Here is a 22,047-nt window from a genome sequence, read left to right as displayed (position 1 = left end):
GACTTAAACTTTATTGTATTAATGTTCAAGAAGATGAGATCAATCAGGCCTACGTTAGGAAAAAAACCTATAAGAAGCATTCTTGCTTTATATTAAAAGTTAGAAATATATTCTAAATACGTGTTTTCAAGTACATACGCTTATATCTTATTAGTAGTATTTCATGCTTTTCATAGTCAATTTTGTACTTTTGAGATAGGAATCAACATCCAGGAAAATAAATCCAATTCATAATCTTTACACAGGGGATAAGGGGATCCACTTAAAAGAGCTTGACTGTCAAATATCCTCCAGGAATAAATTAAAGGAAAGTCAAGGGTCACCTGTAAAAATTAACTTTGGTTTCTTCTGCATTTTGCTGAAAGCCAACCCTGCACTTGCCTGGAGATGCTGAAAAGAAATGTTCCCTTCAGCTGAACATGAGTAGGCTTATGTAAGACACAGGTAAGTTCTCCATTACCGTCTGGGCCCTGGGCCGTTAATATTTGATGCACTCCTCATCATCTCTGTTTGTGTAATTTGTCAATGCCCAACAGGTCCTCTGCCAGCTATGCATTAAAACTATTTTCAAAATATGTCATTGTCAGCCCTTGGCACACTCATTACTTATTAAGATAAGAGGCTCGATGAGGCGAACAGGAGGTGGCTTGCTTACTTAAACACACTTGACTCAACTGTGGTGGAATCGAGCTATCTAGAAAGTCACAGGATGGAATGGCTTCTAGGGCCCTTCCTCCCTTCATTGGACAGGTGGAGAAACTGAGGCACAGAGAGGGGAAGGGCTTGCCCAAGACCATACAGAAATTTTGTGGCAGAGCTGGAAACAGAACCCAGGTTATTTAAGCTTTCAGACCAGACTCTCCACCACCACATTACCACATTCTTCTGTGTGCACACATTTTAAAAAGAGAAACAACTTCCCAGCTATTATTGCTTTGAACAGCAGGATGAACCAAAATGGCAATTAAGACAGTGCTTTTCAAGTATTTATTTTTGATATTTGATATTTCAACCCCGAATGCTACTTAAGATGTCAGACAAATAAACTTTTAAAGTCAATTATTTTAATTTTAATGCATCGCAAAACATGCATCAAAGTTATGATTGAGGAAGATGCGCACCATACCCATGAATTTGAAAGTATTATTGCTGAAGTCAAAGCCAAGGCTTAAATAGGGATTTAGTTTAAAATCAATTTCAATATCATTATTGTGTTTTCAATAACATACATGTGCATATTTTTAAAATTACACCATCCATTTCAGTATTTTAAAGATAGGTGTTAGCATTCAGGAACTGAAATTAAAACACGCAGCTCATGATGGCACAGGCGTTTGCAGACAGCAAGAGTAACAAAGGTGATACTGGAAAAACGAATGCTTAAGGAAAAAGGAAACCTTGTGTTACTTATAATATTTAATTAAAAAGTATTAACATAAACTTTAGCAATACTTACAAATTCATAATGTAAAAATGTGTAGTTATAACTGTAGATTAAAATATACTACCTAAGTAACTATCGCACATGAAAAAGAAAAAGTTCTAGAATGTAAACTCGTTAAATGGTCAGTATTTGGGCCCAATGCCTCAGCCTCTGCTTTAACTCCCCATTTCTGTGGTCCCAGTGTCTATATTCTCACCCATTCCCCATGACATATGTTACTTTTAGGAAATTCAAACCAAGGTGTTCAGACGGTTCTGTTTCAATGTACTTACCATTCCTGGGACAACTGCTTTCATATTGGAGGTCCATGGGCCTGCTTCACTCAAGCCAATGATATGAAGCACTAATGGTGGAAATTCCAGTCCTCATCTAGAAATGGAAAGAGATCCTGGAAGGTTCAGGAGGCCTGCAACGTCTGGCTAAATTCCCTTTTTTTCTAAACAGCCAATGCAAGGCCAACCAATAGAATCTCTCTGTATTATATTTTAGTCAGATGAGTGATGTCTGATAGAGACCACTTCTGAATCCTAATGTTTTCTTTGTAGAAACCTCGAGACCAAGAAAAAGAGTAAGGACTTTAGTTATTTGCAGATACAGGAATAATGGATGATTTGAGGTTACATGGAAACAAGATCATTGGAGACTCCCTTGCCACAGCCACAACTTTGCTCAATTTAAGCTTGCTCAGAGCCCACTTCTGCAGGATGTGCTGCAATGCTTGGGTGCTCTGTGAGGAAAACTACATTATCCATCTTATTCCCCTTTGTATGTCCAACTTAAGAGCACAAAGAGGGCATGAAACAAAAATGTGTTCAATGAGTAAGTGAATGTTAAATGCTTCCTAGTGCATCTTTCAATTAATTAATGACTTAATTAATTGAACGAGCCTATTCTCAAGGTGTGTGTCAGGTCCACTCACTCCATCCACAGCTATTACATGCCTGCTCAAGCCAAGTTGGGGGTGAATTGAAATAATAAAGGCCTCCAGGCTCTGCCTTTGGGGCTCATTGAGTATTTCATGGCACTTGACAATTTATCAAATGCTTTCCTGTGGATCATCTCATGGGGCTCATGTCTACAAAGCAAGCATGACTGCCATTTGACATTGGTAACACTGAATGCCTGATAAATCAGGGATCTTGTTTCAGGTAACTCAGCTAGCAAGTGGTATGGGCAAAATGAAGACTTAAATCTTTGTACTCTAAATCCTGTTGTTCTCTGGAAACCGGAATCACACACCTTTAACTTGCTTATGAAGCACTCATTGATCTTGTTAACCTGCAGACACTGCTCCAGCAGGTGTGGGGGAGGGGGCCTGAGAGCCTGCATTTCTAAGATGCTCTAGGTACTGCTGCTGCTGCTGATCTGTGGATCACACTTTAAGTAGCAGGGCTCTAAACTACATCATTGCTGTCTCACATGACTCCAATCATCCCATGTCTCACAGCCACTGGGGCTCAGAGGGAATAAGTATATTAAGTCTGGCCCTTAATCTTGTTGGAGATAAAATTCAACATAAATGCACAAAAACCTAACTGAGTTCAGCCATACCCATTGGATCACCAAGGGTCCTGACTTTTAAGACTTCTCCTTCTAGAAACCGAGACCACTGTAACTAAAAGAATATAGCATTAGATCATCAGGCTCAAAGTGCAGCATTGACAGTTCCAGCCATGTAACTTTGACACAGTTGTTTACCCTCTCTAAGGCTGGAGATGTTCATTTGGAAAATGGAAGACAGGTTAATGCCACTCAAAAAGATGATAGAAAAGCTTATCTATCATAAGAGGTGAGATCTACCTATTCTAAAAATGGGTCTTTTTGAGGCCGTTAATATAATCTGCTCTCACTTAAGCCAAGACAGGGCCACACCTAAGTTGCACACGGCACCAGACAAATATTTCCTATAGGACCTATGCCTATACAATGAACTTCTTTTTTAAAAAATACTTTACAAAATTCATAGGCTCATGTGAAATATGGTTACTTATTAATGAAGATTGAGACTAATGGGTAGAAAAAAGGTATTTATGTAGTTGTTTTTTAATCAAATCGATGCAAAAGAAGATTCTTCCTAATGTACAGGCACTATCTCCTCCTATTTTGATTCGAGAACCAACTCTCCATGTTCTTTTTTATCAAGTGCGCCATTCTTTGTTAATTTCACATTTCTGCTGCAAGAAAAAAATAGCAACAATTATTCTTTACCGTGCCATGGCTCCTTCCCAACCTGTTTGCTTTGAAACAGTATAGACCTTCACCCAGCTGCTGTCTGCTAAATCTATCTATTAATTCTGATTACAGCATTACTTACACAACTGCATCATTCAAGTGCTCTCTGTGAATACCAGCTTCCAATAACTCTAAGAGGTTGCCACTAAGCTTTGTTAACAATGACCACAAATCCAAGTCTTACCCATTGTATGCAGAACAAGACTATGATGATTCATATTCTGTGTGTGTTAAATTTGCTGTTCCAAATTGTATGGGTTAAAAAGTAGAACAACACATCTTCCCACCATGTCTTCTTTTGAATTCTATAGATTGCAATTGCTACATTTCTAGAATGTGATTGCTTTTAGTGTTGACTGGCCTCTGCCTTCCACATCACCACCACAGGGAACATAGGTGAGGTTCTATGGCCAGAGAAAGATGAATGAGAGGTCCCTTTAGTGCAAAGCATGTTCATCCCTTGCGTGATGTGCCTTAGGACTGACCTGGGAGGGCAAGACTTTACCACATCCATCTGAGGCAGGAGAGGACATGGGTGTCCCTATGGTGATATACAGAAGTGGTCTAGGGAGCCTGTGGAGGAGACAGGTGTGATCACTCCTGACACCTGATGGGGAACCTATGGAGGAGATGGGTAGCCAACCCAGGTGTCAGAGTCAGGGGCCCACCATTCTTAGGAACTGATTCCCTACATGAATGGTAGAGAATACTTGCATGGATTACATGTGTCGCTAAGCCCAGGATCTGCAGGGGATTCTCTGTAGCCATAGCTACGTTGTCCTTGGTCTGCTGTTGGAATTACCCCAAATCAGGGTGTTAGCACCATTCTGGCTGCAGAACCTCAGACAGTTGTGCCCACAGTGGGACCAGTCAACTTCTTGGCCACCTTCCTTGAAGCTAGGTGGCCGATTGACCCCACATGTGAATATTTGCAATTAGAAGTTCAGAAAGTACTGAAGAGGAGCAACCTGAACTGGGCCTATGGGGATTTCTACTCGGCTCAGACACCGCACCAGACTCGTCCCAGACACATATGGAGGTACTTAAAATTTTAAATTTTCTAACATGTTGTTCCAAAGCTATGGGGCTTCTGAAGACATGACCAGAGCAGGGGTTCCCTTCTTGGACTCTAATAATTTTAGGTCCATGTAATGGCAGGAATGGGTTACAGAGGTCAGCGGCTTAGCTGTGGGCTTCTCCTGGCAACCTAGGGCAGCCTTGGCACTGCAGGGAAAGAGGCTCCGTGCATTGTCTGGAGGTGGCAGGGAGTCCTTCTCCTCTTCATGTCTGTTCTCTGCTAATAGCCAAGTGGACATGTAGAGGCCAAAGGGACATAGGCCACCTTTTAACAGCCTGCTGGGATCAGGAGTGAGGCAGGCTCTGGGTAGTGATGGATTGATTAGGATGGGATGTTAGCCCCTGCACAGCCCAGGTGATGGGTGATTCCTTGCACAGAATAGGCTGATGAGAGAACACCCAGCTAGGCCTGCTATACCCAGAAACCAGACCTGGGTGGTGAGTGAGGGCCCAGAGGCTTCAGGGAAGTAGAATTTTTCCTTGAGCAGAATTCCTGTCCAGTTAGGTAACCTTCTGATGAACAAGGACACAGCTTCCATTCTTGAGGAACTCCAAATCAGATGGGAGTGATAGAGAGGCAGGAGGGAAAAAGTTTAACAACAACAGCAATAGACCAATGAAATTGAGAGGGAGGAGGGAACTAGGCATGCATTATGTGGCCACCACTATTGCCAAGCCTTATGTGACTTCAGTCTTTCATTTATTTCTCCCAATAACCCTAGAGGTGCTTACACTAGTCCCATTTTACAGATGAGAAATCTGAGCTCAGTAAAATTTAAGTAACTTTGCCAAAGCCACATAGCTAATAAATGATGAAGTTGAAATTAGAACACAGCTTTGTTTCTTAATCCCTATTTGTTTAAATTTTTTATTTGGTTTTGTTTTGTTTGTTTCCATTCTTCATTGCCTTTCTTAGTGTATACCTGGCCCATCAGAAACATATTTGGAATGCAATGTTAATAGAGAATATATGCATACGGTAGGAAGAAAAATAGAGACGTATACAGAAGACAGGGAAGTTGAGTTGTGAGAGAAGTTTGGAATTTTGAAAAGGAAATTTGTTGAGGAGTATTTATAAGAACAAAAATAAGATGTTTGTCTACCTGTTTGTTTTTTAATGGGAATTTCTTTTGTAAAGAAAAAGAGACTTTGCATTGTTTGATCAGCTTAGATTATTAGAGGTCTATAAAACATGGACCATGTAGCAAGATACAAGAGAACAGTGGATATAACGTGAGAAAGCCCAAACCAGCCCTCGCACCTTGGGAAAGTCACTTTACCTTCAGTCATTTATAAAATAAGAATAAAAATTGTCTATGTAACATACATAGAGTTAACTTGCTTCATGGGCATAACATCAAGTTATTTAAAAGTGTCAATCCGGCCAGTTGCTGTGGCTCACGCCTGTAATCCCAGCACTTTTGGGAGGCTGAGTTGGGCAGATCACGAGGTCGGGAGCTTGAGACCAGCCTGGCCAATATGGTGAAACCCCGTCTCTACTAAAAATACAAAATTAGCCGGATGTGGTGGTGTACACCTGTAGTCCTAGCTACTTGCGAGGCTGACGCAGCAGAATTGCTTGTACTCGGGAGGCAGAGGTTGCAGTAAGCCAAGATCATGCCACTGAACTCCAGCCTGGGCAATGGAGCAAGACTCTGTCTCAAAAAGAAATGGTATCGATCTAACAGCTTAAATACACTGAAAGGTAACTTGGTTCTTTACTGAAATCTCATTAAAAGACAAAGAATCTCATTCGTACCTTATAAAACTTATAATGTTCTTTCGCAGTTTCTCTATTATTATCCCCCTAAAGTGCAGCTGGCTTCAATCTCTAGTCTTTCCTCCTTCAAAATTACAATGCTCTCTCAAAATAACCTCCACTCCTCTCCTCCCCCAATTCCCCTTCCCTTCTCTTCTCTCCTTTTCTTTCCTCTCCTATTCCCTCTCCTGCCCCCTTCTCTGGTTATCCTTCCTTCTTCCCTCTCTCCTTCCCTCCCTTCTACACTTATCTTCTCCCACCTTACACATTGTCTGGTCAAACAACCTAGGCTGCCCGATTTCTCCAGTTCTCTGCCTCGCCTATAATCACAGACATCATAAGAAAAAGGCCAGGTGCTGGGCAAGCTAATGGAGACCTTTTTCAGAAGACCAAGCATAGAGGAGCTAGTGAATATATACATGTCACTGTGTTTTATCTCTGTCACATGGATATCAAGTTAGGCTGTTGTGAAGGTCAGATGACACTATGCTACCAAATGCTCCCACCTGGAAGGGATCTTGATTATTCTTTTTTCCTAGGTGATGATCCCTCAGCATACATTTCTCCATTGTGCTTTAAGAGTTCCACACTTCAATTTGTATTTTGAAAAATGCCTATAACTACTATGTCAGAGAGGAAAGATATCTTTTCCTCTATCCTTCTAGGTTCAGTATCTGGAGGTCAGTGAATTAAATTGACAACAGGCTATACCCATAACAGACAAACAGAGAGCCAAATCATGAGTGAATTCCCATTCACAATTACTACAAAGAGAATTAAATACCTAGCAATACAACGTACAAGGGGTATGAAGGACCTCTTCAAGGAAAACTGTAAACCACTGCTCAAGGATATAAGAGAGGACACAAACAAATGGAAAAACATTCCATGCTCATGGTTAGGAAGAATCAATATCATGAAAATGGCCATACTGCCCAAAGTAATCTATAGATTCAATGCTATCTCCATCAAGCTACCATTGACTTTCTTCACAGAACTGGGAAAAAAAACCAAACACTTTAAATTTCATAAAAAACCAAAAAAAAAAAAAAAGCCCATATAGCGAAGACAATTCTAAGGAAAACAAAACAAAAACAAAGCTGGAGACATCATGCTACCTAACTTCAAACTATACTACAAGGCTACAGTAACCAAAACACCATGCTACTATTACCAAAACAGATATAAAGACCAATGGAACAGAACAGAGGCATCAGAAATAACGCCACACACCTGCAACCATCTGATCTTTTACAAACCTGATGAAAATAAGAAATGGAGAAAAGATTCCCTATTTAATAAACAGTGTTGGGGAAACTGGCTAGCCACATACAGAAAGCTGAAGCTGGATCCATTCCTTACATCTTATACAAAAATTAACTCAAGATAGATTAAAGGTTTAAATGTAATACCTAAAACCACAAAAACCCTAGAAGGAAACATAGAAATACCGTTCAGGACATCGGCATGGGCAAATACTTCATGACTAAAACACCAAAAGCAATGGCAACAAAAGCCAAAATAGACAAATGGGATCTAATTAAGCTAAATAGCTTCTGCACAGCAAAAGAAACTATCATCAGAGTGAAAAGGCAAGCTATAGAAGGGGAGAAAAATTTTGCAGTCTACCCATCTGACAAAGGGCTAATATCCAGGACCTACAAATAACTTACACAAATTTACAGGACAAAAACAAACAATCCCATCAAAAAGTGGACAAAGGATATGAACAGACACTTTTCAAAAGGAGATATTTATGCAGCCAACAGACACATGAAGAAAAGCGCATCATCACTCGTCAGTAGAGAAATGCAAAACAAAACCACATTGAGATACCATCTCATGCCATTTAGAATGGTGATCATTAAAAAGTCAGGAGAAAGCAGATACTAGAGAGGATATGGAGAAATAGGAACGCTTTTACAATGTTGGTGGGAGTATAAATTAGTTCAACCATTGTGGAAGACAGTTTGGTGATTCCTCAAGGATTTAGAACTAAAAGTGCCATTTGACCCATCAATCCCATTACTGGGATTATAATACCCAAAGAATTATAAATCATTCTTTTATAAAGACATATGCACAGGTATGTTTATTGCAGCACTGTTCACAATAGCAAAGATTTGGAAACAACCCAAAAGCTCATCAATGATAGATTGGATAAAGAAAATGTGGCACATATACACCATGAAATACTATGCAGTCATAAAAAATAATGAGTTCATGTCCTTTGCAGGGATATGGATGAAGCTGGAAATAATCATTCCCCGCAAACTCACACAAGAACAGAAAACCAAACACTGCATGTTCTCACTCATAAGTGGGAGCTGAACAATGAGAATACAGGGACACAGGGAGGGGAACATCACACATCAGGGACTGTTGAGGGCTGGAGAGCTAGGAGAGAAATAACATTAGGAGAAATACCTAATGTAGAGGAAGGGGTGATGGATGCGGCCAACCACCATTGCACATGTATACCTATGTAACAAACCTGCATGTTCTGCACATGTACCCCAGAAGTTAAAGTACAATAAAATAAATAAATAAATAAATAAATAAACACCAGGCAGATTAATAGGAGAAAAAATTATTGATGCGTGCTATATACATACAAATGGGGTGCTCATTGATTAGTAAGTCAAAGGAGTGGTTAAAATCTGGGGCTAATACACCTAACTTAGTAGGGAAAAGGGAGGAGGGGGAAAAGGCTCCAATGGGAAGGATATGTAGGTTTCTTTAGGAAAGACAAATAGGTTTTTAAAAGAACAAATGGAAGATTTTTAAAAAGTTTGTGATAATGTCTGCCTATGCAGGTACTATTGGTCTTTCTATCTACTTTAGGACCATAGAACTCCTTCAGGAAGAGAACTGGAGTAGGTTTTATTTGCATCCTTCCTTCTGAGAGTGAATTCCCTCTGAAGTGGGAATTTATAAAAGCTTTATTTTCCAAAAAGTTGCTGCTTTTAGTCAAACAAGGGAAACTCCAAGAAGGCTTCTTTCTGCATCTGTCTTCAAATCTCAGACATCTTCAGCTTAAAATAATCATTATATTAATGATAGAAAGAAAGAGTGAAAGATATATCTCAACTTACCCTTTTTAAAAATGATTGAGCAAATGATAGTACCAGAATATAAGGACGTCAAAATTATGATGATGGTTCATGAGTTACAAGTGAGAGATGTCATCCCCAGCCTTTTATGAAACAACACATTGATGGAACAATCTGAATTAACATCTCATCTCTTGACTGGGGCTGCACCTGAGACAGATGGTGAGGACTGAGTTGTCCCACCTTTGCCCTTAGAGAAAAAAAGGCAAGCACAAGTCTTCTCTCTAGGAAGGACAACACCCAGGACCACCCTTTTTAGATCCTATGCAACTTTCAAGTCTTGCAGCCTCTAGTGTCCCTTCCTCTGAATTAACACAGTAACGTTTTTGCTTTTATAGCTTTTCTGACACAGTAATCCCCCACATCTGACTTACTGGACAGGTAGAATCTGCCATACATAAGCCAGCCATACTGGGTGATTATGAAACTGTGGGAGATCAGGATTCACCCTGGGATTCTTTGAAGAGATCTAAATGTTGGTGGACCATAAACATCCTCCTTTTTCTTTCCAGCTAATTACTGAAGTGCTATCACTTCTCTAATAAGATACTGACAGTGATTGTTGCTGTGGACCTAATTAGGAAGCTCCCCAAATAGTTCATATTGTCTAGTGATGCCATGTTATTCTTCTAGACTGTGTCAACACAGCTGGGTATAACAGGCGATGCTACTGATTCCAACCTCCCTATTGATGGGGACATCTTGATTTCATCTTAAAAAAGAATACAAAAGTTGTTCAGTCCTCAATTCGCAAGACCATAACTGTCTTCTAAATGAAATTATCACATCACTGCTCAGGATTTCCAAGTTTCTTCTTTTCTTTTTCTTTTGCTGTTTCTGGAATTTTTGCTGAGGAGTTTGTAATTTCTTAAACACAGCAGCCATATCAATAAGGACTTTAAATTTATTATAAAAAAGCACATTTAAAATACACGCATATTGCCTGGTTGTTTTTGTGAATTTGTTTTGAGACAATGTCTCACTCTGTCATCCAGGCTGGAGTACAGTGGCATGATCATGGCTCACTGCAGCCTTGGACTCCTGGGCTCAAGCCATTTTCCCACTTCAGCCTCCTGAGTAACTGGGATTACAGATATGTGCCATCATGCCTGGCTATTAAAAAAATTTGTAGAGATGGGGTTCCACTATGTTGTCCAAGCTAGTCTTGAACTCCTGGGGTCAATCTTCCCAACTCAGCTTTGCAAAGTGCTGAGATTACAGGTGTGAGCTGTGCTGTGTCTAGCTTTTGTTTTTAAATCTTACTTTGGTTTATTTAGGAAACTGATTGTTTTCCATGCAATAAAAATATTTTTTTTTTGACTTAGGCATTGTCTTTACTTACCTGTACATTTTTGAGAAAAGTTGCAAGGATTTATAGTTGGCTAGTTCTTCATAAATATATTTCAGGCAAAATTCAGAAGTATTAATGAAATACCAAATACTCCATTATCTGACATTTGGAAAAAAGAATAATATACATACATTCCTGAGCACTATTATTGGAAAAGCTACTCTCGGTGACTGAATTTTAATCACCTGTTTAGAGACAGGTTGACCCAGGTACCAATTTGTCCAGGACTGTCCTGGTTTTAGCACTGAAAGTCTTCTGACCTTAGGAAACCCTTCAGTCCTGGGCAAATTGGGATGTTTTTACTGTAGCAGAAGCAACCTCATGAATTAGAAAGGGAAGAGTTTATGTCCTTCCCAGAAGGTGACCTTCAGAGCATAACGGCTGCCATAGTCATGTCCACGTATACAATGAGATATTTCAGTATGCTCACAGCCTTAAAATCTAGGTTTTTTTTGTGACACTGCAGGCTTTTTGCAAGTTTCAGAAAAGTGTCAAGAGAGCAAGTGATTTGGACTGTATAATGTACAGGTGCAACAAGGCAACGCTATCTTACAAGCCAGGAGTTAAGACATAAAATAAATCCTGCTTCAAGATAAAGTGGAAGAGTGACTGGGCTCTCTAACTCGTGTTTCTTGGCACAAGGCCTTCATTAAATAAACCCCTAAGAAATGATGGATTGGACAAGTAGAATTCCAAACTGGATAAACTGCCTACTGTTTAAGAGATAAACAGCGTTTTCATCACCTATTTTATCCTATAAATTTTATAGTTTGCCATTTCCGACAGCCTCTGACAAGCTCTCTTATTAGCCTAACAGGAATAATCTTGATAAACAAGTAAATATGGTTCGATCCTTTTGGGCTGTTTGCCTAAAATCTGGATTCATTGATCCGTGACCGCGCTTAGATGGGAGGTGCTGACTGTTGTAATCTACATATAATAGGCATTATGAGATTTAAGAAAAATAGCTCGGCTGCAGTTGAGTCAGTTTAGGACAGATCATTATAAAATTCCATTATCACCGCTACAAGTTGGACTATTTGTCATCACAGAAGAGATGACAAGCTCAGAAATACTACATTTGTTATTATCAGATGATAAATGATATTCCATTAAAGCTGCAATACATCATCGGCAAAACTGCAAAGAAGATATCAAACCTATCAGGACTTGACTTATAATTTAATTTTCAAAAGCTGTCAACTAAAATTCCAAAGGCTAAGCATTTTCATTTTTAAAGTTCATCTTATTTATTTTCCTCATCTGTTAGTCTAATTTCGGTGATATGGCAAAAATAACTGATTATGTGCAATGTATAATTCTCTTCTTTTGATTAGGTAATATATCAGGTGTCACTTAGGTATTAAAAATTAAATGACAGATAATAAAACAAGAGAGTTCCATAAAACACATCTTATTTTGATTTACTCACATTTTGAAATATAACAGTAAAGGACAGGTCAATATTTGTTAAAGGCACACGCATGCTGCAAAAAAGCATATTTACCCATTATTAAGCACTCCTTCATGTCATCTGTAGAGTAGCTAAACATGCTTTTCTATTTGGTGTTTATAAAATCTTTTCACAGATGGACAATCATTTTTTAGTTTAATTCCATAAATCATAATCATATATTCCTTCTATATGTGCAAGTGCTCATGTTTTGCTGTTATTTTCATCACTACCAACATTAAGCACTCAAATGTTGACTGGGACAGGAACAATTCTTATCAGTTTTTACCGGCATGAACATAAAGACACAACCTTTCAATTTATGTGTGTCTTGCTCACACCCACAGACTTGTAGACATATTCGAAAATATTTGTGGACCACCTGAGACTAGCTATCTGAAAAGAATCAGCACATTTGGGAGCTGGAGTGCAAATTTGAGATCACCTGACAGGCTCAGAGAAGAGAAGGAACTTGCCCAAAGTCACACAGCAAGTAAGTAAAAATGATTGGAGAAGAAGCCGTGATCTGGGATGCCTATTCTAATTAATTTGCTGTTACACCACGTTGATTTACAGAGTCTTATCAAAAACGTGACTCTTAATATTTAGTTTTTGGCTAAAAGTCTGGCTTATAGTTGGTGCTCTTTACAGATTTTTTAATAAAATGGACATACAGATGGATAGATAGGTAGATAGTTAGGGATGGATGGATAGATAGATGGATGGGTGGCTGAATGGATGGATGGATGAATGGATGAATGAATAATTGCCTACTTCTCTAATCCACCACATGAAGGTCTTGTTTATGTAAATAAAACCTCCAGAGCCTAACCCAGTCCCACCTTTTAAAAATGTGGAATGTAAGATGTTTTCCACAGAGACGGTGCCCACCGCCTCTCAGGTCTTGTAGAGCACTCCAAGGTACTCTAAAAAATAAAGGGGAGTCTCTCTGCCCAACACTGAGTCAATCACAATTATATGGCTTCAAGCCGTACAGGCAAGCAAAGGAGCTGGTGCTCAGATGCAACTTCCACTACTCAGGGATAGTGATACAACCACATGTCCAAATAGGTGAAGCTGTAGTTACATATCACTGACCCTGTGAGCCACTGGAGATGCCACACCTCCGTGACACAGCACCATAGAGGCAAAATGGGAAAAAGAAGGAAAATAGAGTGAGTTTTCCAATAACCAAATTAATTCAATTCAAAGCTCCTCCTCTTCTTCTTCTTCTTCCTCTTCCTCTTCTTCCTCCTCCTTCTCCTCCTCTTCTTTCTTCTTCTTACTCTCCTTTTCTTCCTCCATCTGCTCCTCCCCCCCTTCTTCTTTTCTGTGGTAAAATATGCATAATATAAAATTCACTATTTTAACCATTTTTAATAATTCAGTGACATTAATTACATTTTCAGTGCTGTGCAACCATTGTCACTATTTTCAAAACTTTTCATCATGCCAAGCAGAAATTCTGTACCTATTAAACATTAAGTCCTCATTTCCCCCCTCCCAAGTCCTTTAGAACCTTGAATCTATTTTCTGTCTCTATAAATCTGCCTATTTTATACATTTCATATAAGTGAGATTATATATTTGCTCTTTTGTGAAAAGGACTGTCTTTTTAACTATTAAAGTGATATATATTTGTTGCAAATAAATGAAGCAATATATTAATTCAGAGTAAGAAATAAAGGTCTCGAACTTACCTTGCCCCCCTCCCTCCAGTCCATCCCTTCTCTTCAGATGTAACCTCTGACACCAGTGGTGTGTGTTTGTCCCTGTGTTTTTCTAGGCTTGGACACTAAAGTTATTTAAAGACTTCTAGAACAGGCTCTGGAATCAGACTACCTGAATGTGCGATGCTGGGGAAGTTATTTAACCTCTCTAAGCCTCAATTTTTGCATTTATAAAATGACATGGACAACAACACTACTCTCTCAGCACTGTGAGCATGAAAGGAAATAAGGGTTTTGGGTATTTTTAACATTTTGATGCTGTTGTGTTTTTCTGTGAGATGGGGTCTTGCTCTGTTACCCAGGCTGGAGTGCTGTGGTTTGATCTTGGCTCGCTATAATCTCTGCCTCCCAGGTTCAAGGGATTCTCCTGCCTCAGCCTCCTGAGCAGCTTGGACTAAAGGCACATGCCACTACACTGGTTAATTTATTTTTATTTTTAGTAGAGACAGGGTTTCACCACGTGGGCCAGGCTGGCCTTAAACTCCTGACCTCAGGTAATTCACCTGCCTTGGACTCCCAAAGTACTGGGATTAAAAGGATCAGCCATCATGCCTAGGCAAGATAAGGGTTTTAAAAGCACTTTGCACAGTGCCAGGTAAACACTAAAAACTTACCAAGTGATAGCTATGTATTATATGGAACTTTGGTTTTTAAAAGCAAAAATGTGATCATATTATTCATGTTGTTTTCCATCTTGCTTTTTAAACCCCTTCCTTATTGGCACACATACGCCCACCTCATGCTTTCTTAACTGTTGTATAATCTTAAAGCTCTACAGTTTGTTTGCAAATACATCCTTCTGGTATTTTAATTTTATTTTATAAAATTACTGAAGCTTGCAATTCTGGAGCCAGCAGTGTTCCCAGGTGAGTCAACACAACTTGAGGATTCTAAAAATAATGATAAAAAGAAGAAGATGAATCATTTAATGAACTCCAACTGTGTTCCAAGTAGTGTGTTGGTGACTTATATGTCTCATTTCAGGCCCTCACCACACCGTTCTGCCTCTGTGGAAATGATGTCAAAGGTGAAGAGTCCTGTCTCCTGCCTGTAAGCTGGGGGATGTTTCTTGGCACTTGGAGAATTCCACCATCCAACAGCCTTTCACTGGGCCATGAACCAGTTTTCAGTGGAAACCATCAATCTTAGTATGCTCTGTGTGTGTGTGTGTGTGTGTGTGAAGTTTTGGTCCAAGCAGTGGAGAAGAGAGGGTGGTGGAAAGATGGCTAGTGAACAGAAACTTGAGAAATGTTAGTAAAGAGATGCTCAGTGGGGAAACGGTGAGGCCAGGACCTCCTGCAGATGCTTCAGAGAAAGATGAGAGAGATAATGTCTTTCTTTCTCCAGTTTACCTTCTGGTTTCCGGGGGAAGCTGAGAAACAGGGTCTTTTCTTATTAAATGAGTGAGATCTTACCCAGAAGCATAGGTGAAAGATAGGAAAGCTTTAAAGCCTACTGCTGTATTCCCAATCCCCTGTGTGGAGGAGATAAAGGGTCTCTGTTAAGAGGAAAGCTCAGGTTATAGTTTCCCGGTACTTCAGGCTGAAAGCTGCTTGTGTTGAATGCACAGAAGTTGGAGCAATCTCCATCCAATAGCCCACAGGGTCCCAAGGAGACCCTGTCTAGTCAGGGAGAGAAAAAGCACATCCACCATACCATGAAGTCTCAGCAACGAGGATGGAGTTCCTACTCCATTGTCCTACTGCCCCCAAAGGGCAGGTTGTTAGGCTATTAGGTCAGCTAGGTGTTGCAATCTGACTACAGGTATTGATCGACTTACGACCTATGCAATTTATGATCATTCGACTTTACGACCACAATCGCTAGCCACGACTGCTCCGCGTCTGGCAGCGCAAACGTTGCCCAGCTGGGCGTACGACAGTGCGGACCAGCTTCCAGCAGCACTACCATCTCCGCGTGCACCATTTCAACTGTTATCCCAGACTCGGTACAGCAGTTTGTGTTTTGTGTCTTGGATATTTTTCATCAAACCTCTCCCAATAAACTTCTTATACATTTCGAAGCAATGGACCCAAACATCTAACGATTTGTGAGGATTGAACAGATGGCGCACGATGTGTTTCGTCCATATCGTGAAATTTATGAAGAAAAAAAAGAAACATACAATTCAGACAAAGCTCACCATGTTTATGAAAAAACCAACTCTGGTAACTCCAACTGCTGCCTCAGATGACGACATCAACGATCCGCAGCCAAGCGCCAGCGGCCGATAAAATGTTTCGTACATGTTTATATATTTTGATATGCTTTGCAATTGGGAAAATGTTTCCTATGGTATTTTTTACACCTGTATTTTGTATTTTTGTATGCACCTGTATTTTGTAATTTTGTAAGTTTTGCAAATATTAAACTAGTTGTACTGGTAATGCAGTGTTTTACTTAAACCTGACGAATGTAAAAATAAGAAACAAAATGGTGTAGAGATGATACAAATGGCATAAAATGAACAAAGAAAATTATGATATATAACAATAATGAAAGAAAATTATGATAAAATATGACTTAAAGATTTTTATAACATCATTTCACAGTACTGTACATATAGCCTACTCAACTTATGACCAAATCGTGTTACGACCAGTCTGTCCGAACCAATCGTGGTCGTAAGTCAGGCACCAGCTGTATAGTTAAGAATCATTTCACCTTCTGGGACTGGGCTGTCTGCACACAAATAACTTGCTTGTCCTTATAAAAAAAAATTACACCCTTATTTTTCAAATACTAGACACTAAATTTAGATATTGTATTAGTAATAGATATTAAGTATTCAAATATTTGATATTTAATTTAGATATTGGGTTATTAATAGATACAAATATCTATTTGTAACTATTATAAATTATTATATTAAAACTTAGTGTTGATTATTAGTATTCTAATGATTACTATATATTAATTAATTAGCAATTAATTAATGTATAGTAATAGTACATTAATAGTATTATATATAATAATATAATATATTAAATAATATATATTATATAGTATTATATTATTATATCAAAACGTAGTGTTATTAGTATTCTAATGATTACCATATATTAATTAATTAGCAATTAATTAATATATAGTAATATTAGTATATTATATAGTATATATAATATATTTTATAGTATTATATAGTATTATAATATTATATTAAAACTTAGTGTTAATTATTAGTATTCTAATGATTACTATGTATTAATTAATTAGCAATTAATTAATATATAGTAATATTAGTATATTATAAAGTATTATATAGTATATAATACATAACAATTAATTATATAGTAATAATTAATAATTATTTACTATACTATTTCATATACTATAAGAAATAAAAATATTATAGTATATATAATTACTATATTAATATCTAATATCTATTAATATCTAAATTCAAACTCCTGACATACAGTTTCTTTGCAATAGTCACTTTATAGTTAACGTTTCCAAGCTTCATCTATTTCTGAAGAAAGTCTGATGAACAAAGATACTCTCCATATACAGGAACATTTTCCTGGAATGCTCAGGCCCAAGAAAAAGAAATTTTTCCAGAGGCCCCTTGTCAAGAGCTAGTTTTTAAAATTGCCTGGAACTTCATCTATTCTCTTATCTTCTTAAAATTCCTCCCAAATTTTCCAGTCATATTTAAGTTCCACTAACACCATGAAATCTTCCCCACGTTATCCAATCCATGGATTTCTTCTTCTGGTTAATTCTCACAATTGCCACATTCTGGGGAATATTGTTGGAGCATTTATCCTTTCTCTATTAATATTAGTTTTGCTGAACTGTAAGTGCAGCAAAAACAGTGACAGTTCATCATTTTCCTTCAACATCTATTACATGTTCTAGAATCATCTTGAGTGTATACACTGGTCTCAGTAAATACTTGTGGGTTCTAATCTCAAGTCAGTAATAACAAAAATCCCAACTTGTAAGAAAAAATATGCCCATTTTTTCTTCTTTTTTCTTAACCCAATAATGAAATCCTTGGGAAAATATTTTTACATAAGAATCTTAATCTTGCCATGCCAATTTGAGAAAGGATATTCTTTATTTGGTGTGTCACTGGATTTGTGTCAGTTCTTAGGACTTGAAATGAGATAGGTTAGTAAACATTTACGAGTTTTTCCCTGATCTCTAAACAGAGCCCTTTGAAAAGAGCAAACTCAAATGCTGGTAAACTTTAGATAACTTAGAGAGAGAAAAAGTCTGTCTAAAGCAGCATTTGCCACATTTAGTTAAAGAGTTATTTGTAAAAGAAAAGGTTTTGATGGTCATAGAAGGCTTGAGAAATCATGATTAAACAAAGTTATTTGTGTTTCTTCATTACAAAATTTCTCAGTACTTTTAATATTCTAGTAACTTCTAAGAAGGAAAGCATTTCCCAAACAGTGAAAACCTCTTTATCTGAGCCCTCTCCGTGGAGTGTCTATGGGTCTATTATTTTTCAAGTCAGTTGCTTTTACCTCTGCTCACTCATCTGTCACTCATTTGGTACAGAGTCCTGCATAGAGACCTTTTGACTAAGTACAAAGGTACCCAGATTTCTATCAAGACAGGAGTAATACCAGTTCCCATACACCTCACCCCCATCCCCACCTTTGTAGAATCCTCTGTTGTAATAATGAGAGTGTATTTAGGAGGTCATTGTTTGGCTAAAGTATTTCTTTTACTAAGCCTGTGTATTTTGCAAATATATATATATATATATATATATATATATATAATATTTTTTTTTTAAGAGACATGGGCTTACTCTGTCACCCAGGCTGGAGTGCAGTAGTGTGATCATCGCTCATTGCAGCTTCAAACACCTAGGCTCAAGAGATCCTCCCACCTCAGCTTCCCAAGTAGCTGGGACTACAGGCATGTGCCACCGTGCTTGGCTCTGTAGATTGATTTTTTGATGGCATAGCAAATCCTGTTTTTCAATTGTCACGATGGTATTTACATGTAGTAAATATGTCAATATGAAGTTATTATACAATAATCCGTCCAGTTGGCATAAAAAACATGTGTTTAGGCCTGCCAAAAATGTAACGTCTGCTCCCAGAGCCAGCTCCCCAAGTATAGAATGGGGAAAAGCGGTGATTAGGAGTTGACAGCCAAACAGTAAAAGCCTATGGTTCTCCACTGAGTTTAAGGTAAATTTGTGTCACTATGATATTGCTGAAAACAAATACAAATGATGATTTGAGGCTAAATTAGCATGTTTATATGCGGAAATTAAATTACTTTTGCAGATCACTCAGGTGCTGGGCAAGAGGAGGGACTGCCCACCCTATGTTGGTCAGACCACTGACCCAGAGTTCTGTAATCAGTTATGAGTCCTATATTCTCAGAAGCCAACTGACATTTGTCAAAGTATAAAGAGGAAAGTGAGGGCAATCAAAGGGAGGTTGTACAAGGAGCATTAGATCTGGTACAATGTGGACATTTGTAAGGCTGTCAAGGGAGTTAGTTGCCTTCCCATCTCAGTTCTAAGTACAAGATCAGTGGGTAGATGCTATAGGCAGACAGCTTCTGATTACACACCAGAAGATAGTTGATGGTCAGAGCCATAAAAAATAGAAGGTATGACCATGGCTTCTCACATTAGTAAACAACTCATCATGAAAGATATTTAAATAACTCCCTGGTCTCTAAATTTGAAAATAGATTTAATCATAAGGTAAAGATGGAACCAAGGCCACCAGGAATGTATTGAAGGCCCAATGTAAAACTCTTTGCAGGTCCTCTAGCAAAGGCAGATGTGCCAAAAATGTTCACCCAGGCCCTGTTCTGGCAGAGTGGGAAATGTGTACTTGGTTCCCTCACTTCCTGTGTGCACTTGCTCCAAGGTTCTGTTCCAGCTCTGAGGTCTTTTAATAAATATATGATAGACTCTTACCAGCTTGCCATGAAGTCACCTCGTCATGACCTCAAGGAAGTCCCATCTTGTCTCTAAGCCCTGATTTACAACTCTGTGAACCAAGGACATTGACTCAGATGAGCCTAAGATTCCCTTCTATTCTGATATTTTGTGATTTCATAGACACACGTGAAACAGGGCAGGAGAAGTGCTTAGAAATCTACTTATTTTAGCTAAAAAAGTTTAACTTTAGGAATCCTCCATTGAAAAATATATTATTTTCATCCCTTCTGAGTTAAAAGCATCAGAGTACAGATTAGGGTTTTGTGTGTGTGTGTGTGTGTGTGTGGTAAACAGGGATTCAAGGAAATAAAACAAGTTAAGGAAGTTTATTTTTATTTTTTGGTTGGTTTTTTGAGACAGAGTCTCAGTCTGTTCCCCAGGCTGGAGTGCAGTGGTACAATCACAGCTCACTCCAGCCTTGACCTTCTGGGCTCAAGGGATCCTCCCACCTCAGCCTCCAAAGTAGCTATGACCATCATAGGCTTGGGCCACCATGTCTGGCTAATTTTTGTCATTTTTTTTTTCTTTTTGGAGATGGGGTTTCTCCATGTTGCCCAGGCTGGTGTTGAACTCAACAGCTCAATTGTGCTGCTCACCTCAGCCTCCCAAAGTGCTGGGATTACAGGCATGAGCCCCCATACCCTGCCTCAGGGAAGCTTTACAAAGCAAAATGGGAAGGATGGATCTGGGGCCTGGAGAGCAGGATCTGAGCTCTTTGAAAGGGTTTGGGGATGGAAGAAGGGCTTGGAAGGAGAACATTTCCCAGTCAGTCCCAGCAAGGGTCGGAGTCCACCAAACATAACCCAGAGGAAGTGAATAGAAGAAATGGCATTCCCAAAGCCATTTCTGGGCTGCCTTCTAACCACAACAGGAAGCCTTCTCTGATAACCATTCCTCCGCTGGCTGAGTGCCATTGTGTGGTGTCTGTGTTACTGACACAGTTGTTCTTTCCAGGCTTCAGTCTCCCTAGCTGGACTAGACTGTCATTCACGACCAGTTCCTACTCTCTAGAATTCTTGGACGTGATGTGGAAGGTGAACCTGGAGTTTGCAGTTACAAAAGAAAAATGGTGAGCTGGATTCTCTCTGCCATCCACCTCAATGAAGGAACTCTAGACTTCAGACCCACCCACTGTAGCCAAGTTGAATGGGTCTTTGCCCATTTCAGAGACTTACTCGGGAGCTGACATGTCCAGAGCTTCCACCTGCAGATCCTGATGAGTCTACATTGGCCTGAGCTCAGGGCTAGCTGGAAATGGGAGCTAGTACCCTTCCAGAAGCAGCGCTCTACCAATTTAGGAAAAGAGCTAGAGAAGAATGGACCAAGACTTCCTGGCCCCTTAGGTCTCCTAGGAGTGGTTTCTTAGAGGGTTGCAACTGGGATCGAGCCTACCTATCCACAGCAATACCTCATGTGTAACATCCTTCATTGGCCTTTTCTCCTTCCCTATCATGTGAGACTCCCTATCAGTGCTCCCTGGAATTCGCTTCCAAATAAATTACCTGTACACGAGTCCCCATCAAGAGGGCTACCTTTAGAAGGACCACAGGCTCAGATGGCCATTAAACTCTACAAAGGCCATTTTGGCCCCTGCTGGGTGCAGCTTCATTGCTAAGTCCCCTTTCATGGAACTTACAAGGGAAGACAATGGCAGGGCCCCAGTGGAAGTTGCTGTGAAAACCATTGCCCTGGGCACCATGTTCATCCCCTCCCCCATCCCATGCATTCATCTCTGTCTTCTTTTTCAAATTTGATTTTAAATATTTACAGCATCATATATCTTCCCCCACCAGATATTACTAATGAACTGTTATTGTCTGCAAAACCTCCCAGATGAGTGATGGCCAACTTAAAAAGAGCATCAATGTTTTATTCGTAAAATAGAAGCTGGAAACAGAAAATGCTTATGCACTTTTAGGCCTTTCATCATTATTATTATTGATACTCCAGTACAGAGGAGGC

This window comes from Cebus imitator, unplaced genomic scaffold, assembly GCF_001604975.1.
Source record: "Cebus imitator isolate Cc_AM_T3 unplaced genomic scaffold, Cebus_imitator-1.0 Scaffold63, whole genome shotgun sequence".
NCBI lineage: Eukaryota > Metazoa > Chordata > Mammalia > Primates > Cebidae > Cebus > Cebus imitator.
Note: the sequence above shows the minus strand (reverse complement) of the source record.